General features: G+C 43.3%; 1 protein-coding gene across 1 annotated transcript in view; it reads right to left on the bottom strand.

The window, feature by feature from the left end:
- The window catches only part of LOC124555462 (facilitated trehalose transporter Tret1-like), a 292,707-nt gene extending 275,463 nt beyond the window's left edge, over positions 1-17,244 (bottom strand). Inside the window, exon 1 of the mRNA XM_047129385.1 lies at positions 17,169-17,244. The gene's annotated coding sequence lies outside the window, so the exon portion shown is untranslated. The remainder of the gene's footprint in view (positions 1-17,168) is intronic.
- Positions 17,245-19,651: the final 2,407 nt, after the last annotated feature.

Below are 19,651 nucleotides of genomic sequence, written 5' to 3'. Positions count from 1 at the left end.
GCGCTTATTAATCGGTTTGTTACAGTGTATGGCTATATGAGTCTGTCACTGACAATTCCTGCCCATACACTAATACTACAGCGATCTTGATGCATCAGCTCTATGATTGCTCTAGGATTTGCATCTGGGGCGGCGGTTGTGGCCAAGCGGTTCTAGGCGCTTCAGTCTGGAACCGCGCGACTGCTACGGTCGCAGGTTCGAATCCTGCCTCGGGCATCGATGTGTGTGCTGTCCTTAGGTTAGTTAGGTTTAAGAAGTTCAAAGTTGTAAGGGACTGATGACCTCAGATGTTAAGTCCCATAGTGCTCAGAGCCATTTGCATCTGGCCATACGTGGCTATTGCGGTAATTTACTAAGCCGTCTTTAGCGAATCAGAACTCACGTGTAAATAAATGCAGGCTGTGAACTGCTGCTCTTCAACGGCCTATATCTCAACAAGTTTTTATTCCGGTCATATCATTATAGAAATTTTTCTGCTAATTTTGACCCATACTATCTCCTGTAGCAGTATGTAATGCAATTGTAAAGCACTCTTTGTAAACGTTCTACGATTATCTCAGGTCGAAATGTAATACCCCAGGAGTTGACTAATAATAGTCTATTTGTTAAGGTGCCTGTCGAACGTTTACAGTTTTGTACAAAGATGGAACATTCATGTGCCTTTGGATGGGCTACGAACATGCTCGACTATCCAAAGGTTTCGTTATCGCACAATCGCTATCGCTGGTGTCGTGTGTAAATAGATACCATTTGATCCAAGCTCTAGGATCATCGCAACCGGCCATTATCATGCTCACTTGGTAAAAGTAATGTCAAATGCAAGCAATGATGATAAGACACCGACGGTGACATGACAAAGTTTTACCATGATAACAGTAAGATTTCCATATTTGTCGATTCCAACGATTTCGCCAAATAAACAACGGCTCTGAAATACCGTAAGAGCTATGAGCACTTGTTCAGTAGAAGAGACGTATTTTACAATAGTGAAGGTGTGCATTTTAGAGCCAATATTTACGAGATATTTGTTCTTGTTTTGTTCTGTACTACCACCTCTGAAAGTTTGCCCGTGGAGCTATGGTTCGTCCTGTATATGTATTTTATGTATGTATAGATTGGCTCAAGGTTACCTTGCAATTGCAACCAGTTTCGACAAATAAAATGGAAAGTGTAGTAGCTTTGACAAGATAAAATGAAGTTTTTTAAAATTGCATAATGTTTATTTGAAATGAACACTGCTGACTTCCATTCTCAGACGTATGCAGTACGACTTAAGTCTCCGACTACAAGGACCTCATCGCCGACGGGACAGTGAGCTGTAATCATAGTTTCTTCTACGTTCTGGGAGTCACGCTTTGGCTATGGAATGAGATAATTTGATTAGAAGTCGATTTTCTGTGTCTAACTTCTTAAAGAGCTCCTGTAACGTGAGAATTCGCGATATGTTCCTAATTACTTCCGCTGATTCCACATGTTTTACTGGACGTTTGCTTGTTGGAGATTATAGGCTCCTTCAGTTTAAGATAAATAGCCATCAGTGTTGTATGTTGACATTATCTTTTATTTCTCTTAGAATTTCGTATAAGGACCGAACAGTTTCCACTCCAAAGATGAAGAGAGACCAGAATCTAGAGCGTAACGTTTGTCTGTGATAAGCAATAAAAATCGTTGATAAACATGCTGCATGGTGCGAGAAGAGTACCATTTCCGCTGCAGACAAACTGTACCGGCACATAGAGCTGTGTAAACAGCTTGAGAAAGATACGGTGCTCGGTGGCTCGCAGTTGAGGTGAACCAAAACTTCTTTGTGAATAGAAACGTAGTTCCAACATCACATCACAAAGATTCAGAAGGAGGTACGAAGAGTACCTTGCCTATTAGATTATTGCATGAAAAAGCATGAAAGAATTCGTAAAAATTGGCTGCATTTCAGTGGCAAGGTTTACGCTTCGATCCCCTCGAATGATTCACCCTGTGCTGTGTAGTGGCAGGTCCGCTTTGGAGCACATTCGCAGATGTTTTGTAATACAGTTCTTATTAAATGACTTTACTATCCAAGTACGCAACATAAAAAATATTCTGTTGTGCGAAACAGTTGTGTACTCGTGTAGTCTGTGTCCGACGGGAACGGTGGTGGGAACCGTTCAATAGCAAACACTAACTACACTTCGGATGTGCTCCGGCTGTTGAGTGAGTGAGCTGTGTTACAGGGGTAAGCATTCTGTTAACAGTGTACGAGTACATGTCTTGGATGCTTCCGAGTTTCTGGAGTTCTAGTGTGTGATATATTTCATCAAATGTTGTATCTAACAAGTGTTATATAATGCCAAGCGAGTAGGTTCATAATTCATTGCCTGGAAACAACGTTTACGGTTGTCTGCCACTCAGGCTTAGAGACTCCTCAATTGTGAAGTGGATCAAGATATTTTCAAGAAGAGCAGTTATTGATACAACTTTTATCGCCATAGCAATCCTCCTCATAGAAAAGAACATCATGCAAAGCATTCTAATTTCAATGAAAAGGTTATTGACTTATTTTCTTCATAAAGCTACAACTACTGACTTCGTATACTAGAATCGTACATAGCATATTTGTGTCTGTCATGTACAGGTTACACTGATGTTATTTTGGCTCAGTCTGTTGATTTTGTGGTTATATTTTGTGGCACTACTGTACGCATTTCTAATGGTATTTGTAATATTGGTATTATGTATGGACGATTTTAAATTCAAATGCCGGCCGCGGTGGTCTCGCGGTTAAGGCGCTCAGTCCGGAACCGCGCGACTGCTACGGTCGCAGGTTCGAATCCTGCCTCGGGCATGGATGTGTGTGATGTCCTTAGGTTAGTTAGGTTTAAGTAGTTCTAAGTTCTAGGGGACTGATGACCACAGATGTTAAGTCCCATAGTGCTCAGAGCCATTTGAACCATTTTTGAAATTCAAATGTAAAGCTTCAGATGTATTTGTTAAGAGTCACCATCTCCGCTGTGTGCTCAGTGATTTTCATTATGAGTGTCAGTTAATTAAACACAGGATAGATAGCAAATAAAATTGAGTGTAGCAATCAATCTGGAATGGCAAGGAAATATGAAGTATTAAATTAATAAAGTGAGAGAAAAATTCCCCTACTTAAGTTTTCCACAAGTACATAATGATTCGTGCATAGGCTGATACGGCCGAAGTGGCCGTGCGGTTAAAGGCGCTGCAGTCTGGAACCGCAAGACCGCTACGGTCGCAGGTTCGAATCCTACCTCGGGCATGGATGTTTGTGATGTCCTTAGGTTAGTTAGGTTTAGCTAGTTCTAAGTTCTAGGGGACTAATGACCTCAGCAGTTGAGTACCATAGTGCTCAGAGCCATAGGCTGATAAGCGATAGTAGTCCGGAGCTTTCGTGTATAACGTAGTGTACGATACGGAAATCATATCCGACCAAGAGCTCATCATTTCATCTCTCATTTTAAGCTATTCAATCACTGATAGCAAAATTATTTTATGTATCTGAAGAGCGTGACAACAGAAAATGAAGACTTCTTTTGTTGGTATGTTCCGGCTATCTTTACAAGAAGGAAATGCCGTGTGGCTTGGGCCTCCAGTCTGGTAGACCAGTCGCCTGATGCAAGTCTTTCGAGATGACGCCACTTCGGTGACTTGCGTGTCGATGAGGATGAAATGATGATGATAAGGACAACAGAACATCCAGTCGCTGAGCGGAGAAAATCTTCGACCCAGCCGGGAATCGAACCCGGGCCGTTAGGTATGACATTCCGTCGCGCTGACCACTCAGCTACTACGGGCGGACACTTTAGAAGATGGTTTTCCACATACACAAGCGTACAAGTAACTGCACTCTGCGGAAAAAGCTTCCAATCAACGAAAAATTAAGTTCATTATGACTGTCCACAGTCAGGTGTAGTAAATGTTACGTACAGAGTGGCCTCTAGAACTTGTTTGTGTGGTGGTTTTCTCAGTGCAGCGCAATCTAGCAAGGAAATGACAACTGTTATGCAGTCGATTACATCAGCCTTTCTTTGACCTTTGTTTTTTTGTCCGCAGAATTACCCAGCTGCGAATATTCTAGAGTCTTCGTTAGAGGTTTGCTCTCGCAGGAGAAGCAGTTTTCATCGAGCATATTGGCATCTACAAGTCTTTAACACTGCTTGTTCATTGCTCGTGTGAACTATGGCTGGCTCTGAGCACTATGGGACTCAACTGCTGTGGTTATCAGTCCCCTAGAACTTAGAACTACTTAAACCTAACTAACCTAAGGACATCACACACATCCATGCCCGAGGCAGGTTTCGAACCTGCGACCGTAGCAGTCGCACGGTTCCGGACTGCGCGCCTAGAACCGCGAGACCACCGCGGCCGGCTGTGAACTATAGTTGTGTTTTGACATGTTGCTTAATAGCAGCAACCAGTGTATACTAGGTAATTTAAAGCTTATTTAGCGCGAGAGTAGGTGAAGTCATCAGATAACTGTAATCGCATTCCGGGAGGAGCAGCGATCAAAGAGCGCTGTCCAGATTTATGTTTTTAGTGCTGGAAGAGTAAAGTGGGCATTAATGCCTTCAACAGGAAGTCCTGTGAATGAATGGAACATGCTTGTACCATTTAACATACGGCCACGCACAGTGTCGGTATCTTTTTCTCTTGCAGGTTCATTTATTTCAGAGCCTAGGACAGCACTTTTCCTAATATACAGAGTATGACCCATTAAACTAAAATTTAGCTCTAGAACTCGGGAAAGTTTGAATGAACATTTTCTTTAGGAACGTGGCAGACATTTACACACAGAGCGTGCGACTCTGCTACCTAAACACGAATGTCTAGTATCCGTTCATATCTTCGGGTACAAAGCAGAGATACACTGTAGTGACAAAAGTAACGGGATACCTCCTAATATACCGGGTGATCAAAGAGTCAGTATAAATTTGAAAACTGAATAAATCACGGAATAATGTAGATAGAGAGGTTCAAATTGACACACATGCTTGGAATGATATGGGGTTTTATTAGAACCAAAAGTTCAAAAAATGTGCGACAGATGACACTTCATCTGATCAGAATACCAATAATTAGCATAACAAAGTAAGACAAAGCAAAGATGATGTTCTTTACACGAAATGCTCAATATGTCCACCATCATTCCTCAACAATCGCTGTAGTCGAGGAATAATGTTGTGAACAGCACTGTAAAGCATGTCCGGAGTTATGGTGAGGCAATGGCGTCGGATGTTGTCTTTCAGCATCCCTAGAGATGTCGGTCGATCACCATACACTGGCGACTTCAGGTAACCCCAAAGCCAATAATCGCACGGACTGAGGTGTGGGGACCTGGGAGGCCAAGCATGACGAAAGTGGCGGCTGAGCACACGTTCATCACCAAACGACGCGCGCAAGAGATCTTTCACGCGTCTAGCAGTATGGGGTGGAGCGCCATCCTGCGTTTTGGTTCTAATAAAAGGCCATGTCATTCCAAGCATGTGTGTCTATTTCTACCTCTCTATCTACATTATTCCGTGGTTTATTAAGTTTTCAAATTTATACTGACTTTTGATCACCCGGTATTGTCGGACCTCCTTTTGCCCAGCGTTGTGTAGCAATTCGAGATGCTGTGGACTCAACAAGTCTTTGGAAGTCCCCTGCAGAAATGCTGAACCTCTACAGCCATACGTAACTGCGAAAGTGTTCCCAGTGCAGGATTTTGCGCACGAACTCACCTCTTGATTACATCCCATAAATGTTCCATAAGATTTACGTCGGGTGATCTGGGTGGCCAAACGATTTCCTCGAACTGTACGCAATGTTCTTCAAATCAATCGTGAACAGTTGTGGCCCGGTGACATGGTGCCTTATCATCGATAAAAATTCCGTCGTTGTTTGGGAACAAGAAGTCCATAAATGGCTGTAAATGGTCTCCAAGCAGCCGAACATAACCATTTCAAACCACTGATCGGTTCAGTTGAAAGAGAGAATGCAGTCCATTCCATGTAAATACATCCCACACCATTACGGAACCACCACCAGCTTGCACAGTGACTTGTTGACAGCTCGGGTCCATAGCTGTGTGGCGTCTGCGCCACACTCTAACCGTACGATCAGCTCTTACCAACTGAAATCGGGGATCAGCTGACCAGGCCACGGTTCCCCAGTCCTCTGGAATCCAATCGATATGGCCACGAGCTCAGGAGAGGGGCTGCAGGCGATGTCCTGCCGTTAGCAAAGGCGTCTGCTGCCATAGCCCATTAACGCCAAAATTCGCCTCACTGTCCTAACGGATACGTTCCTCGTACGTCCCACATTGTTTTCTGCGGTTACTTCATGCAGTTTTGCTTGTCTCGTTGCACTGACAACTCTACGCAAACGCCGCTGCTCTCGGTCATTAAGTAAAGACCGTTGGCCACTGCGTTGTCCCTGGTGAGAGGTAACGCCTGAAATTTGGTGTTTTCGGCAGTCTCGTGACACTGTGGACCAAAGAGTATTGAATTCCCTAACGATTTTTGAAATGGAATGTCCTATGCGTCTAGCACCAATTACCATTCCGCATTCAAAATCTGTTATTTCTCGTCGTACTGGCCATAATAACGTTGGAAACCTTTGCACACGTATCACCTGAGTACAAATGGTAGCTTCGCCAATGCACTGCCCTTTTATACCTTGAGTACGTACTATCGACCTCCGTATGCATCCCTACCGCTATACCATCACTTTTGTCACTTCGTTGTAGGTGCCACTTACAATGTCGGAGAGACCTCGAACTTCATCTCTGCAAGTAAGTGGTAAGGCTGTGGCCTTGTAGTCGAGACAGGTGTCTGCCGGAGATTACCTAGCGATCGGCCCGTTCACTGCCGAAGAGATTATTATAAGTGGTGAGGACTTTTCTTTGTATATCGTAATTCTTGTGCGTTCTAAACCGTAGGTTGTAAAATATTTACGCTGCTCAATCGAAATGTGTTGCACAGACTCCAGACTGAATTAGGGATGTTCGTTTATCAAACGTATTTGCAAAATAACAATGTTTAGAGCTTTATAAATAATGGTTCACTATCGATACTTAAATCTTTGAAACATCGTAACAGTGGCGTTTCAGTCAGTGTGTCTTCTTTCGATGTTGACTAAAATACCAGGCTACTTTTTAACAAGATCAGTAATATTTTCCTCGTTTAAACGAATCCTTTTCTGAACATGCCTCATAACGACACCAGTGCAACGTATTTGCAACTTACTAGACGTGGCCTTGGTGAGGTGTGTGGGGTGGGAGAGAGAGGGGGGGGGGGGCAATATTTCCAAATGAACTGAGGCAGGAGCATTGGCTATTGTTGTAGCTAAGCGTGGACCAATTCATTTCGTTGTTCATCACTCTCATGCGGGTGTCAAGTAGTGTGGGCATAACGTTGATACTGCATGGGAAATCACAGAAACAAAATTTGATTTGTGGAGTGAACTGAACATTGTGAAGTAGTAGGTCTACAAAAAAAGAATAATCTGCAAACTGGAGGAGAAATGGTCCAACCATCATAGCTCAGTTATTATTGTATCTGAAAGGCCGCGTCTAGATGTTAGACAAGATTCCTTATAAGTTTGGAATCATACTATAAACGGTACTATCAATCCAAAGCAAGAAAAAATTACACTTACATATTTGAGCTGTATAGCCACATCGACAGCTTCTGAAAAACTGTTCTCGAAAGCAGGTTATGCTCTTTGTCAACATCGCAACAGACTGAAAGACGAATGTCTAACAAATATTATTTTTGTAGCCTGTAGACAAAAAGTTGTCGGATATGTAATGTTAATTGCTACTGAATTTATACACTCCTGGAAATTGAAATAAGAACACCGTGAATTCATTGTCCCAGGAAGGGGAAACTTTATTGACACATTCCTGGGGTCAGATACATCACATGATCACACTGACAGAACCACAGGCACATAGACACAGGCAACAGAGCATGCACAATGTCGGCACTAGTACAGTGTATATCCACCTGTCGCAGCAATGCAGGCTGCTATTCTCCCATGGAGACGATCGTAGAGATGCTGGATGTAGTCCTGTGGAACGGCTTGCCATGCCATTTCCACCTGGCGCCTCAGTTGGACCAGCGTTCGTGCTGGACGTGCAGACCGCGTGAGACGACGCTTCATCCAGTCCCAAACATGCTCAATGGGGGACAGATCCAGAGATCTTGCTGGCCAGGGTAGTTGACTTACACCTTCTAGAGCACGTTGGGTGGCACGGGACACATGCGGACGTGCATTGTCCTGTTGGAACAGCAAGTTCCCTTGCCGGTCTAGGAATGGTAGAACGATGGGTTCGATGACGGTTTGGATGTACCGTGCACTATTCAGTGTCCCCTCGACGATCACCAGTGGTGTACGGCCAGTGTAGGAGATCGCTCCCCACACCATGATGCCGGGTGTTGGCCCTGTGTGCCTCGGTCGTATGCAGTCCTGATTGTGGCGCTCACCTGCACGGCGCCAAACACGCATACGACCATCATTGCCACCAAGGCAGAAGCGACTCGCATCGCTGAAGACGACACGTCTCCATTCGTCCCTCCATTCACGCCTGTCGCGACACCACTGGAGGCGGGCTGCACGCTGTTGGGGCGTGAGCGGAAGACTGCCTAACGGTGTGCGGGACCGTAGCCCAGCTTCATGGAGACGGTTGCGAATGGTCCTCGCCGATACCCCAGGAGCAACAGTGTCCCTAATTTGCTGGGAAGTGGCGGTGCTGTCCCCTACGGCACTGCGTAGGATCCTACGGTCTTGGCGTGCATCCGTGCGTCGCTGCGGTCCGGTCCCAGGTCGACGGGCACGTGCACCTTCCGCCGACCACTGGCGACAACATCGATGTACTGTGGAGACCTCACGCCCCACGTGTTGAGCAATTCGGCGGTACGTCCACCCGGCCTCCCGCATGCGCACTATACGCCCTCGCTCAAAGTCCGTCAACTGCACATACGGTTCACGTCCACGCTGTCGCGGCATGCTACCAGTGTTAAAGACTGCGATGGAGCTCCGTATGCCACGGCAAACTGGCTGACACTGACGGTGGCGGTGCACAAATGCTGCGCAGCTAGCGCCCTTCGACGGCCAACACCGCGGTCCCTGGTGTGTCCGCTGTGCCGTGCATGTGATCATTGCTTGTACAGCCCTCTCGCAGTGTCCGGGGCAAGTATGGTGGGTCTGACACACCGGTGTCAATGTGTTCTTTTTTCCATTTCCAGGAGTGTAGATTAGTAAATATGATATTAGATGTATTAACATATTACTTTTACGCAATTCTATAAATCCCTCATTTTAACATTGATGTTAAAAACATCGGTGCTTTGTGGTCGATTATTATCGGTCGTCGATGGTTGCCAATGTGGGCACATCTCGTCTCTGAACATGATCGCTTCTTTCTTCCTGGACTGTACATGATATGTTAGACTGGGTTATATCAACACATTATATTGCGAAAATTCGAAATTTGTGGTAAGATCTTATGGGACGAAACTACTGAGGTCATTGGTCCCTAAGCTTACACACTAGTTAATCTAACTTAAACTAACTTACGCTAAGGACGACACACACATCCATGCCCGAGGGAGCACTCGAACCTCTAACGTGGGGAGCCGCGCGGACCGCGACAAGACGCCCAAGACCGCGCGGCCACCCCGCGCGGCTTATATTGCGATGACAGCGATGAATTACTCAGTGAAGCATTCCAAAGTTATATAAACGTTTCTTGAAAGACAGCTTGAATTCTGTGCCGACCCTCTGTTTCACTTTGTCACCTAATCGGGCTTTCACGATCCCGCCCAACCTAAGCGTCAAATTCTCCGTTCCTCGCTACTCTAGAAACTACCTTGTGATATTGTATGAAATGTAGATTCTGTTTTAATACTGCCTCCGAGTCTGTAAGCGGCGCATAGCATGCGCGATAAATGTCGTTATTAATGGAAATTTATGTTAGACTACGACTCGAACCCGGATTTTACGCTTTTCACTGGTCAAGACGACTGCTCACAAAAGAGCACTAAGTCCGGGTTAGAATCCCTATAGTGAAAACGTTTTCATTCTTCACGACATATTCATTACATTAGAGTTCAGCATTTCTTTGTGTTACCTTACAAATACCATTTTGTCTAAGTGTATTTTCATTGACTTCATCTTCGTTACCTCTGTACATTTAATGTAAGTGAATTCAGTTTACTAGTTGTAAACATAGCCGTAACGAGGCTGTCTACAGTATGTGGTCATTCCCCTGCGAACAAAAACAGTGCTGCAGGCGGAGTTAAAAATAACCCGCGCTTAATGCATATTCGGCTCCTCGCCAGGCTTCGCTACGTTTGAAGACTGGCAGCTATTTACACTTCCCACGTGACAAAACTTGGCCACAGTACACTAATTCGTGACGTAGTGTCTTGGGACGTGTACAATAAGTTACTTTTACCCTAATACTCGAAGAAAATTTGTTTCTTACGAACCTCTTCCGGGGAAAATTATACCTTCAGCGGACGTCATGGCTGTTACAAATAGGGTCACTGAGCTGGACTTGAACTGATCGTAACCTTTTTCAAAGTATCCTGCACGCATTGCCCTGGCGTGATTTTAAGAAATCAAGAAGAATCTAAATCAGAATAGTGTGAGAGGGATTTGAAGCCCATTATCCTAGCGCGAATCGAGTGATACAACTACTGCATATTTTACGAACCCTGCACTGGCACGTAACTAGTGGCAAGTCAGCTACGTCACATTGATGAACTCTTCAGCGGAATCCGCAGGACTCCCGTATCTCTAAGTCCGTCAGCTGAACAGCTCTAAATTTCGGGTGACGAGCTACCTATGCAGGGAGTTCGAAACCTTCACGGTCAAAATCATACTGACTGCAGAGAATCCGAAATTGAGAATTTTGAGATTAAGCTTATCCATTATGGATTTTTTAGAACCCGTAACTGACTATTGAATCGTAAATAAACAAGAGTGCAACCAGACACATTTTGCAACATTCGTTAGTTTGTAACTGTCAGTCATGGCGATACCTTACGGTTTTGTCTCTCTTCTTGTCACAGGGCCAGTACTATTATCACGCTATGGAAATAAAGATGTAACCTCCACCAGCGCCACCTGAAAATGAACTTGAAAAGTCTCTAAAAGCAGTCGATGGGAATCAACAAATATTTCAAAAATGATTGGTTGCAGGTTTCTGTATTTCCATTTATCATGAGCATTTTCAGATAAAGAGACGCTGGTCGGAAATGAATATTTCTGGCGGTACGATGTCTTTAGTGAGCTATGCGTATGAAGCACATCCTTATAGATGGTTTATACTTCATAACAATCAACAGCCTGCCACATCGACGCTTGTGGCAATGCCTTGGGAAACTATATGATGTAACAATGGATGGTTTACTATTGTCTACAGTTGATGAGTGGCTTTCCAAGCTGATGCATTACTGTTCACGAGAATTTGTAGTCCTGCTTTTAGTCCGCAGCTCGTGGTCGTGCGGTAGCGTTCTCGCTTCCCACGCCCGGGTTTCCGGGTTCGATTCCCGGCGGGGTCAGGGATTTTCTCTGCCTCGCGATGACTGGGTGTTGTGTGCTGCCCTTAGGTTAGTTATGTTTAAGTAGTTCTAAGTTCTAGGGGACTGATGACCATAGATGTTAAGTCCCATAGTGCTCAGAGCAATTTGAATTTGAAGTCCTGCTTTTAATATGTGCTGCTGCAGGATATATTGCTAAGGTAACCGAACGAATGCACAGAGAGTAGTTTTGGGACAGGCGTTATTGTAATTCGAAGAGTTTTGTTATTGTCGTGGGCATCAGTCGGAAGACTGGTTTGAAGCGGCTCTCCACGCTACTCTGTCTTGCTCAAACCTGTACGAAACTTATATAACTTACATCCATTGGAATCTGTTTACTCTCTTCAAACACTGGTTCTCCCAACCCATTTTTACCCTCCCCCATTACAAATTAACTATTCCTTGACTCCTCTAGATGTGTCCTGACATCCGACCCTTTTTTTGTCACGTTGTGCCATAAATTTCTGTTCGCTCCGAATCGATTCCGTGCTTCTTCGTTAGTTACCCGATCTACAGTATTCTTCTTTGGCACCACACTTCCAAAACTTCTCTTCTTTCTTCTTCTCTGTACTGTTTATCGTCCATATTTAACTTCCATAAGGCTGCACTCCACAAAAATAATTTCAGGACAATCTTTTAACACTTAAATTTATATTCGATGTTAACATATTTCTCGTTTTCATGAAATGTTTCTTGCTACTGCTAGACTACAGTATGTATCGTCTTTTCTTCTTATGTTGTCGATTATTTGTTTCCCAGGTAGCAAAACTCGTCTGCAACTTTAAGCGTCTCACTTCGTAAACTAGTTCTCTCAGCGTCACCTGCCTTAATTCAAATACGCGCCAGTCACATTTCTTGTTATTTTATGTGTGTTCATCTTATAACCTTCTTTCAACATACTATTCATTTTCTTCAACTGATGAAGGAAATTAAATGCCATTGAAAGCAATTTCGAGAAAGTAGATCGTGTAACTGCTGAGGGGCAGGTGAAGGCTCTCGACAAAGGATTGCTTGCACATAGAATTCGCAGACTGTGTTGCATCATGTGGCAGAACATCATCAACAAGCAGCCAACAACTTGACCGTGAAATGCATTCCTCGAAGAATGCAGTGTGAGTAGCAATCACATGCCCCAACCAATATAATATGTGCAAACAGTGAGACCAAACGATTTTTAACCTGAATATCGGTACTGGCAACACATTATTCGGAACACTACACTGAACTGAAACTCAATGGCAGATTATAACATTTTCTTGTATTCGACGGGATGCGGACACAGTGGGTCGTCGGGGGTGGTCACCAAGTGCAGGAGAAATCGAGCGATGTGGTACAGGGCTTAGGGTAGCCATTTCGCATTCAAAACGGGTGGGATTCATGTCGTCAATATTTAGCTTTCCGTTGCTTTCCTAAATAGAGTAAGGCAATAGCAACAGCAAAAGATCGATTTCCTTCTCAATCCGTCCTTATTCCCAGCTCAGGCTATTTATCTAATTACCTCGTTATCAACTGGACGTCCAAACCTTATTCATCTCCAAGTGTAGGAGAATACCTTAACTACAACTTAGTGATATGGAACTTATGGCTATCGCAAGCTGCAGCTAATCGCAAAATAAATTTTTGGCAGTGCGACAAAATGACATTGACGGCAGAAAAATCTGCCCAAACACTCAAAGACTTGCACGGTCTACGCCAACTGGATTCGAGTTACCGATCAGCTGTAATAACTCAAGTATATCCAGCTGCGCAGGGTAGACAGCAAGCAGCTTTTTTTTATTATTATTACGCTTCTAGCGTGTACAAGAAAAAGTAGTTTCCTGTTATTTACTATACCCGCGGCTGGTAATTAACGGGTAACAAGGACTCTTGCTAAGTCTTTCAACCTTCGTGTTGTGTATAACGGTAATTCCGTAACTGACCAGTACAATGAAAAATGTGTTAGAAATGTGGTATAAATTGTACTGCGACCACCATTGTAATAAAGTAATCGATAATCTCGAAACTGACCAGCACAATGAGAAATGTATCAAGAATACAGTAGAAATGGTACTGCAACCACTGTTCTTGACGCGCTCCTTAAAAAGCAAAAACTGCATGTGCTTCAGTTCCTCAGCTTCAGTTTTTCCATATACGCTATGTTTCATAACGTGTTAGTGATAGCAACAATAATAATAGTAATAACACCAATAATACAAATTTTTTTTTTTATTGTACTGATATGACGCTTAGAATAAAAACAAATTATTAGAGTAGTATCTCAAAGAAAAAACTGTCATGTTATTTACGATTATTAAAGTAAAAGCCACGAGAATGCTCAAGTTTAAGAACAGAGGTACGGACTTGGCGGTTAACAGATGCGAAAACAGAATTCCCTGATGACTGGATACTAATATTTCTTTGCCTCAGATTATGCGAGGATCTTTTTTATCAAGTTTCCTACGGCGGCGATATTATTAGCGACCGAGCAGAAGTCCAGTTTTGGAAAGTCTGGGCAAAATAAGAAGTGGTAGAAATTTTAAAGAAAATATCTTGCATTTGGATGAAGAGATTTAGCAGAGCCGTGTAAAACCCAAGTGAGCAGTGTTAGAGTGGACTTAGAATAGGGGTTTTTCAGATTATGAACCCAATGACTCACCGTTGCGCCCCCTATTTGTCCTAAGGCATCTTGCGAAATGTAAACGCAAAACAACATTCAAAGTCAAATAAATACGACAGAAACAATTGCCCTAGGTGAAGTTACTAGGTTACAACGCATGCAGTAGATGATAATGCGTATCGTTCGTGGAACGTATCTCATACAGAAGTCTTGGTTATCGTAGAGCCACTGACAGTAGAAAGTAGTTAAAACGAATTCGAGTGCGAGGATATTTCCAGCGGCAAATTTATTATAAAACGACATTTGTAACTAATTTCTACCAACTGGAAAACGAACTTCCTTAAAAACGTGATACTCGCTAAGATTTTGAGTTCGCAAATGATTGTTGACTGGAAAAGTAAAGAAGTAATTTTAGAATTGTCGGTACTTCTACGAACTTCAAAGTACCAATATTAATCGAACTGGGGCCACGGAATCAATAGAAGATACAATTCCAAAACTAAAACCGGTAGAATGCAAGAGAGAACGAAATTACTTCTTGAATGTACCCAAGTTCTTTAAAGTATTGCGCTCGATGGCAATAAATAGAAGTCACAGATATAAAGGAACTACATGTAGCTTACGAGGAGGAATTCTGTAATAAATATGCAAAAATTTAATACTGAACAGTTACCGGTACACAGACGGCGTTCGTGTAGGGTGGGGGAACCAGGTTGTAACACGCCAAGAGGCACAGTTAATGTTTCGCGTTAGATCAAACATTTTTCACGCAGGTATAACAGTTCAGTGGACAAAAAATGAGCAACTGAACCCGAAGGAATGAGATATGTCAGTTAGTGTATTACGAAATAAAGGCGCAGGTCTCTATTATTCGTCAATCGAGACTTTTTTGTAATAGGTTTCTTGCGATTTCTTGGAAAATTAAGTATCTACACCTACATTCCGGAAGCCACCTTTCGGTGTGTGTTTTTCTGATACCACTGTCTCTTTCTTCCTTTCCTTATCCAGCCGCTAATAGGAAGTGTAAAGAACGATTAATAATTGTTTGTAAACTTCAACAAATAAGGTACTTCTGGGCTAACAGTAGCGTCTTTATTGACGGAATCCACATATTCAAGAGCACGAATTCGAGTCCCCATCCGACTATCCTGATTTACTATGCCCGGGTGTTTCCAAAAACCTCTTCAAGCGAATGTTGAGTTCGTTCCGTCGAAAGGTTACAGCCGTTAATCGTTCCGTTAGCGTTGTTACAAGTCATTGCTCCGTCTCTAATGACCACACTGTTGCTGGGATGTTAAGCTTCCTTTCCTTCTTTCCGAATACCACTGACAGGGTTGTAAAATACTCTTTATGTTCTATGATCATACCAGCAGAATCTTCTGTTAGACTTGACTCGTAAATGGTGTACAGCAGTTTCGGAACCTTTGTTGGGATTCAGTGCACGCAGTGTTTGCAAAATATGAAATAGCGCAAATGAATTTAATTAAAACAGTGTAGTGTTGTTCTCGGGTACCGAACTGAATTGCAAATCTGGTTAGGGGTTATTTATTATTGATACTCTGACTTGCGTCACACGTCATTTGTGTTTTTTACGTATGCGTCAATAGTCACTGTAAATATTTTAAAGTAAGTCAGTCTGAACCTTATGCTGTGCTTTTTGTTTGGAAGTAAACACTTTACTTCGTTATTTACAAATTAGCTACTTTGTCCTCTCTTGGGCATTATCAAGCTGCATCACAATAAAAATTATTGTGCTTACGTTATGTTACATGCCACACATCAACCTGGGGAATAAGAGTTTCGCACAACCATAGTAGTTGCAGGCACTACTATCCCAGATGTGCGGACCCCGCGTAAAATGGAAAAATTGTGCAAATCTTACGCTGGTATTGTCACTGTGCATGACACATTAAAATACGTTGGCATAACCATTAAAGTAAAAAAAAAATACATGGCGTGGTCTGTGTAAATACATATGTGGAAATTTTCACCAGTTTTGTGGAAAATGAAGGGGAAAAACTAAAGTAGAAAGAGCGTCCAAAAACGTCAATCTAGTTTCTGGTAATGGAGCTGTAACACCGACACACATAGGGCTGCAATAGAAAAAACTAAATACTGCGCTGAAGAAGGCACACAACAGCACTAAACTAGAAACTACATTAACGGACAACCTACGGGAAATTCAGTTGTAACCAGTACGAAAGTGCTTTATTTTTTGCGCACACGCATCTTCATCTTTCGTCATCGACAATGTACAAAAAATCAATAAAATATTGCACAGCAAAATAAAACTATCTGACGGAACGCTCATTTGTTTACTGGCAAAAACTGTCGTAGATATTATCCAGAATTCGACAAACATAGTTAGTAAATAAGTGTTACAGAACTAAGAAACAGAAATAAATACACTCATTGTTCAAATTATGTTGGCTGTCCAAGAAATCGGATTGAAATGAACTACAAGAAATGAGTTAAGTTAGAGAACCGTAATAAATTGCTGGGTTCATAGAAGTGCCATGGTTATTGATTTTGATAACACACAAAATGTAAATAAAGAATTGCACGCGAAGATAGCAATCAACAACACATGACAACAAAACAGAACTGTCTAACTGACTCAAAGACAATTTGTTGAATGACAAAAACCACTACAGATTTTTTCTAGATTTCGACAAACATTGTTAGAAAACAAGTGTTCCTGAACTTTGAACTAGAAATGGATTCACTCACTGTCCAGATTATGTTGGCTATTCGAGAAACCGAACCAAAATAAAATAAAAAAAAGTTACGCCGGAGAACAATGATACATTGTTGAACTCACAGAAGCGCTGACTTAGGTCGTGTTTATTAAAATTGTCCATTGTATTACAATGGGCCCCGAGTTAACTTACACGACAATTCTTTGTGAGAAAGCAATAGAGATCTTTAAGGCGCGGCGAGGATGTCGACGGCGGAGGCGGCGGGAGCCGGCAGCACGTGGCGAGTGACAAGCTGGTACTCACTGTGGTAGTCGCTGTCGCCGTCGGGTTGGCTTTGCAGTGGCTGTGCGCGAACTGTGGCGCGCTGGCACACCGGCGCTCATATAGCGGCCGTGTCTCCCACCCCACCACCGTTACACAACCTGCCACCGCCTCAGCAGCCGTCGCCGCTGCGGCCGCTGCGCGCATCTCGCGCCCCGTAGACGCGGCGCGTCCGTAGTCGCCAATCAATTGGCTTTCCGCCGGCAGGCCTTGGGGGCGGCGGCCGCGTCGCTTCTCCCACACGTGAGTCCGCATCACTTAAGCCAGTCGCCGGCGCCCGCGAACCACCACTGCTGCGTCGTGTTACGGTTCGATGCTCACACTGCGTCGTTGAGGAGACAGTGCCGCGTAACAGACTTCTCCGATTTTCCGGGTATCGCTCAGGTGGTGTCGTATTTATAGTAACAGATCGTTATCCTTTCGGGGTGAGAAAATTACAGAAATATCTTTCAGCCCTTTCACCTAAAATACTCATACCAAATACGGCTTGACACCTTCCGGAAACCTCATACCAACAGTTTTTATTTCTCCCAAGGAAGTCACTGGCAAATTTCTTCCTCCAGTCCAATCACATGTAAACCGCTTAATCGAACGACATTAGAATGTGACGCAACAGCGCTAAAATCTGGAAAACTCACGAATGGAGCATTTCATCATGTCTTGGACAAAAGTTTGCGATCTTGCGTAAAAACAGAGCAGTTTCAGTGCATTACTGACTCTTCTGGTGAACAAAGTGCTCCCACCTTAAAAGATGGGGTGTTTGTCGCTGCAGTCAGAAAACCGACAATTTCCTTAAGGGTGGTAGGACGTCAAACGGGACGACTTGGGGCAGGAGAGGCATCACAGAACATTTTAATTTCCAGTGTCTATACTTTTACAAATAAGTTCATAAAACTCTGTCAGAAAAACATAACGAAATAATTTTTTTTACGTGTGAAATTTCACCATTTTTTCACTTACTAATGGCTGCATTTGTTGCTGTAGGTACACTTTTCTCTATAAGTTACAGAGATTCTTCGATGAATTTTGCACAGCATACATACCATACTTACAGGTGCATGAAACTCTAGAATTTATTTAATTTATATAAAAACGAATGATCTATTGTATTTTAAACTTCATGTTTAGAAAAAACACAAATTTTATAGTTAATTACCTCAATTTTTACCACAGTTTTTAATAGATTTGGAAAATTCTAGAGTTTCATACACCTTTAAGTATGGTTTGTATGCTGGGCAAAATTCATCGAACCATCTCTCTTACTTATGAAGAAAAGTGTAACTATAGCAACAAATGCTGCCATTAGTAAGTGAAAAAAAATGATGAAATTTTACATGTAAAAAAAATTACTTCGTTATGTTTTCGAACTTCCACTGCTATGAGTGTGAATTGTGAATCCTTCCTGGCCATGCTGACAAAGTTTTATGAATTTAATTGTAAAAGTATAGACAGTGGAAATTAAAATGTCCTGTGGTGCCTCTCCTGCTCCAAGTCGGCCCGTTTGACGTCCTACCCCCCTTAAAAGCATTTCCGGCAAACTACAGAACTACAGTGGGGTGCCAGAAGACATGAGATACTGACATGCACAGTCCGAGATCCAAAGTGTGAAGAGTGTGCACAGAATACCAGTTTTCAGGCATTACTCTCACAACGGACAACGCAGTTGCCGACGGCCTTCATTTAACGACCGAGAGTGGCGGCGTATGCGTAGAATTGTCAGTGCTACCAGACAAGCAACACTGCGTGAAATAACTTCAAAAATCAAAGTGGAACGTACGAGGAACGTATACGTTAGGACAGTGCGGCGAAATCTGGCGTTAAGGATCTATGGCAGCAGACCACCGACCCGAGTGCCTTTCCTAACAGCACGCCATCGTATGCGGCGCCTCTCTTGGGCTCGTGACTATATCGCTTGGACCCTAGACAACCGGAAATATGTGACCTGGTCAAATGAGAGCCGATTTAAGTTAGTAAGAGCTGTAGGGTTGGCGTGTGGCGCAGACCGTACGAAGCCGTGGAGCAAAGTTGTCGACAAAGCACTGTGGAAGCTGGTGGTGACACCATAATGGTTTGGGATGTGTTTACATGGATCATTGACTGGAAATGGCTATATTCGGCTACTTGGAGACCATTTTCAGCCATTTATGGACTTCATGTCCCAAACAGCGATGGAATTTTTATGGATGACAGTGTCCAATGCCTTCGGGCCACATTTGGTCGCGACTGGTTTGAGGAACGTTGCGGACAGTTCGAGCGAATGAGTTAGCCATCCAGATTGCCCGGCATGAATCTCATCGATCACTTATGGGATATAATCGAGATGTCAGTCCGTGCACAAAATCTGCACTTATGGACAGATATAGAGGCAGCATGGTGGCCGAGCGGTTCTAGGCGCTACAGTCTGGAACCGCGCGCCCGCTACGGTCGCAGGTTCGAATCCTGCCTCGGGCATGGATGTGTGTGAT

This window comes from Schistocerca americana, chromosome X (genome assembly GCF_021461395.2).
Source record: "Schistocerca americana isolate TAMUIC-IGC-003095 chromosome X, iqSchAmer2.1, whole genome shotgun sequence".
NCBI classification, from domain to species: Eukaryota; Metazoa; Arthropoda; class Insecta; order Orthoptera; family Acrididae; genus Schistocerca; species Schistocerca americana.
The sequence above is the reverse complement of the archived record's forward strand: the minus strand, read 5'-3'. Positions and strand labels throughout refer to the sequence as shown.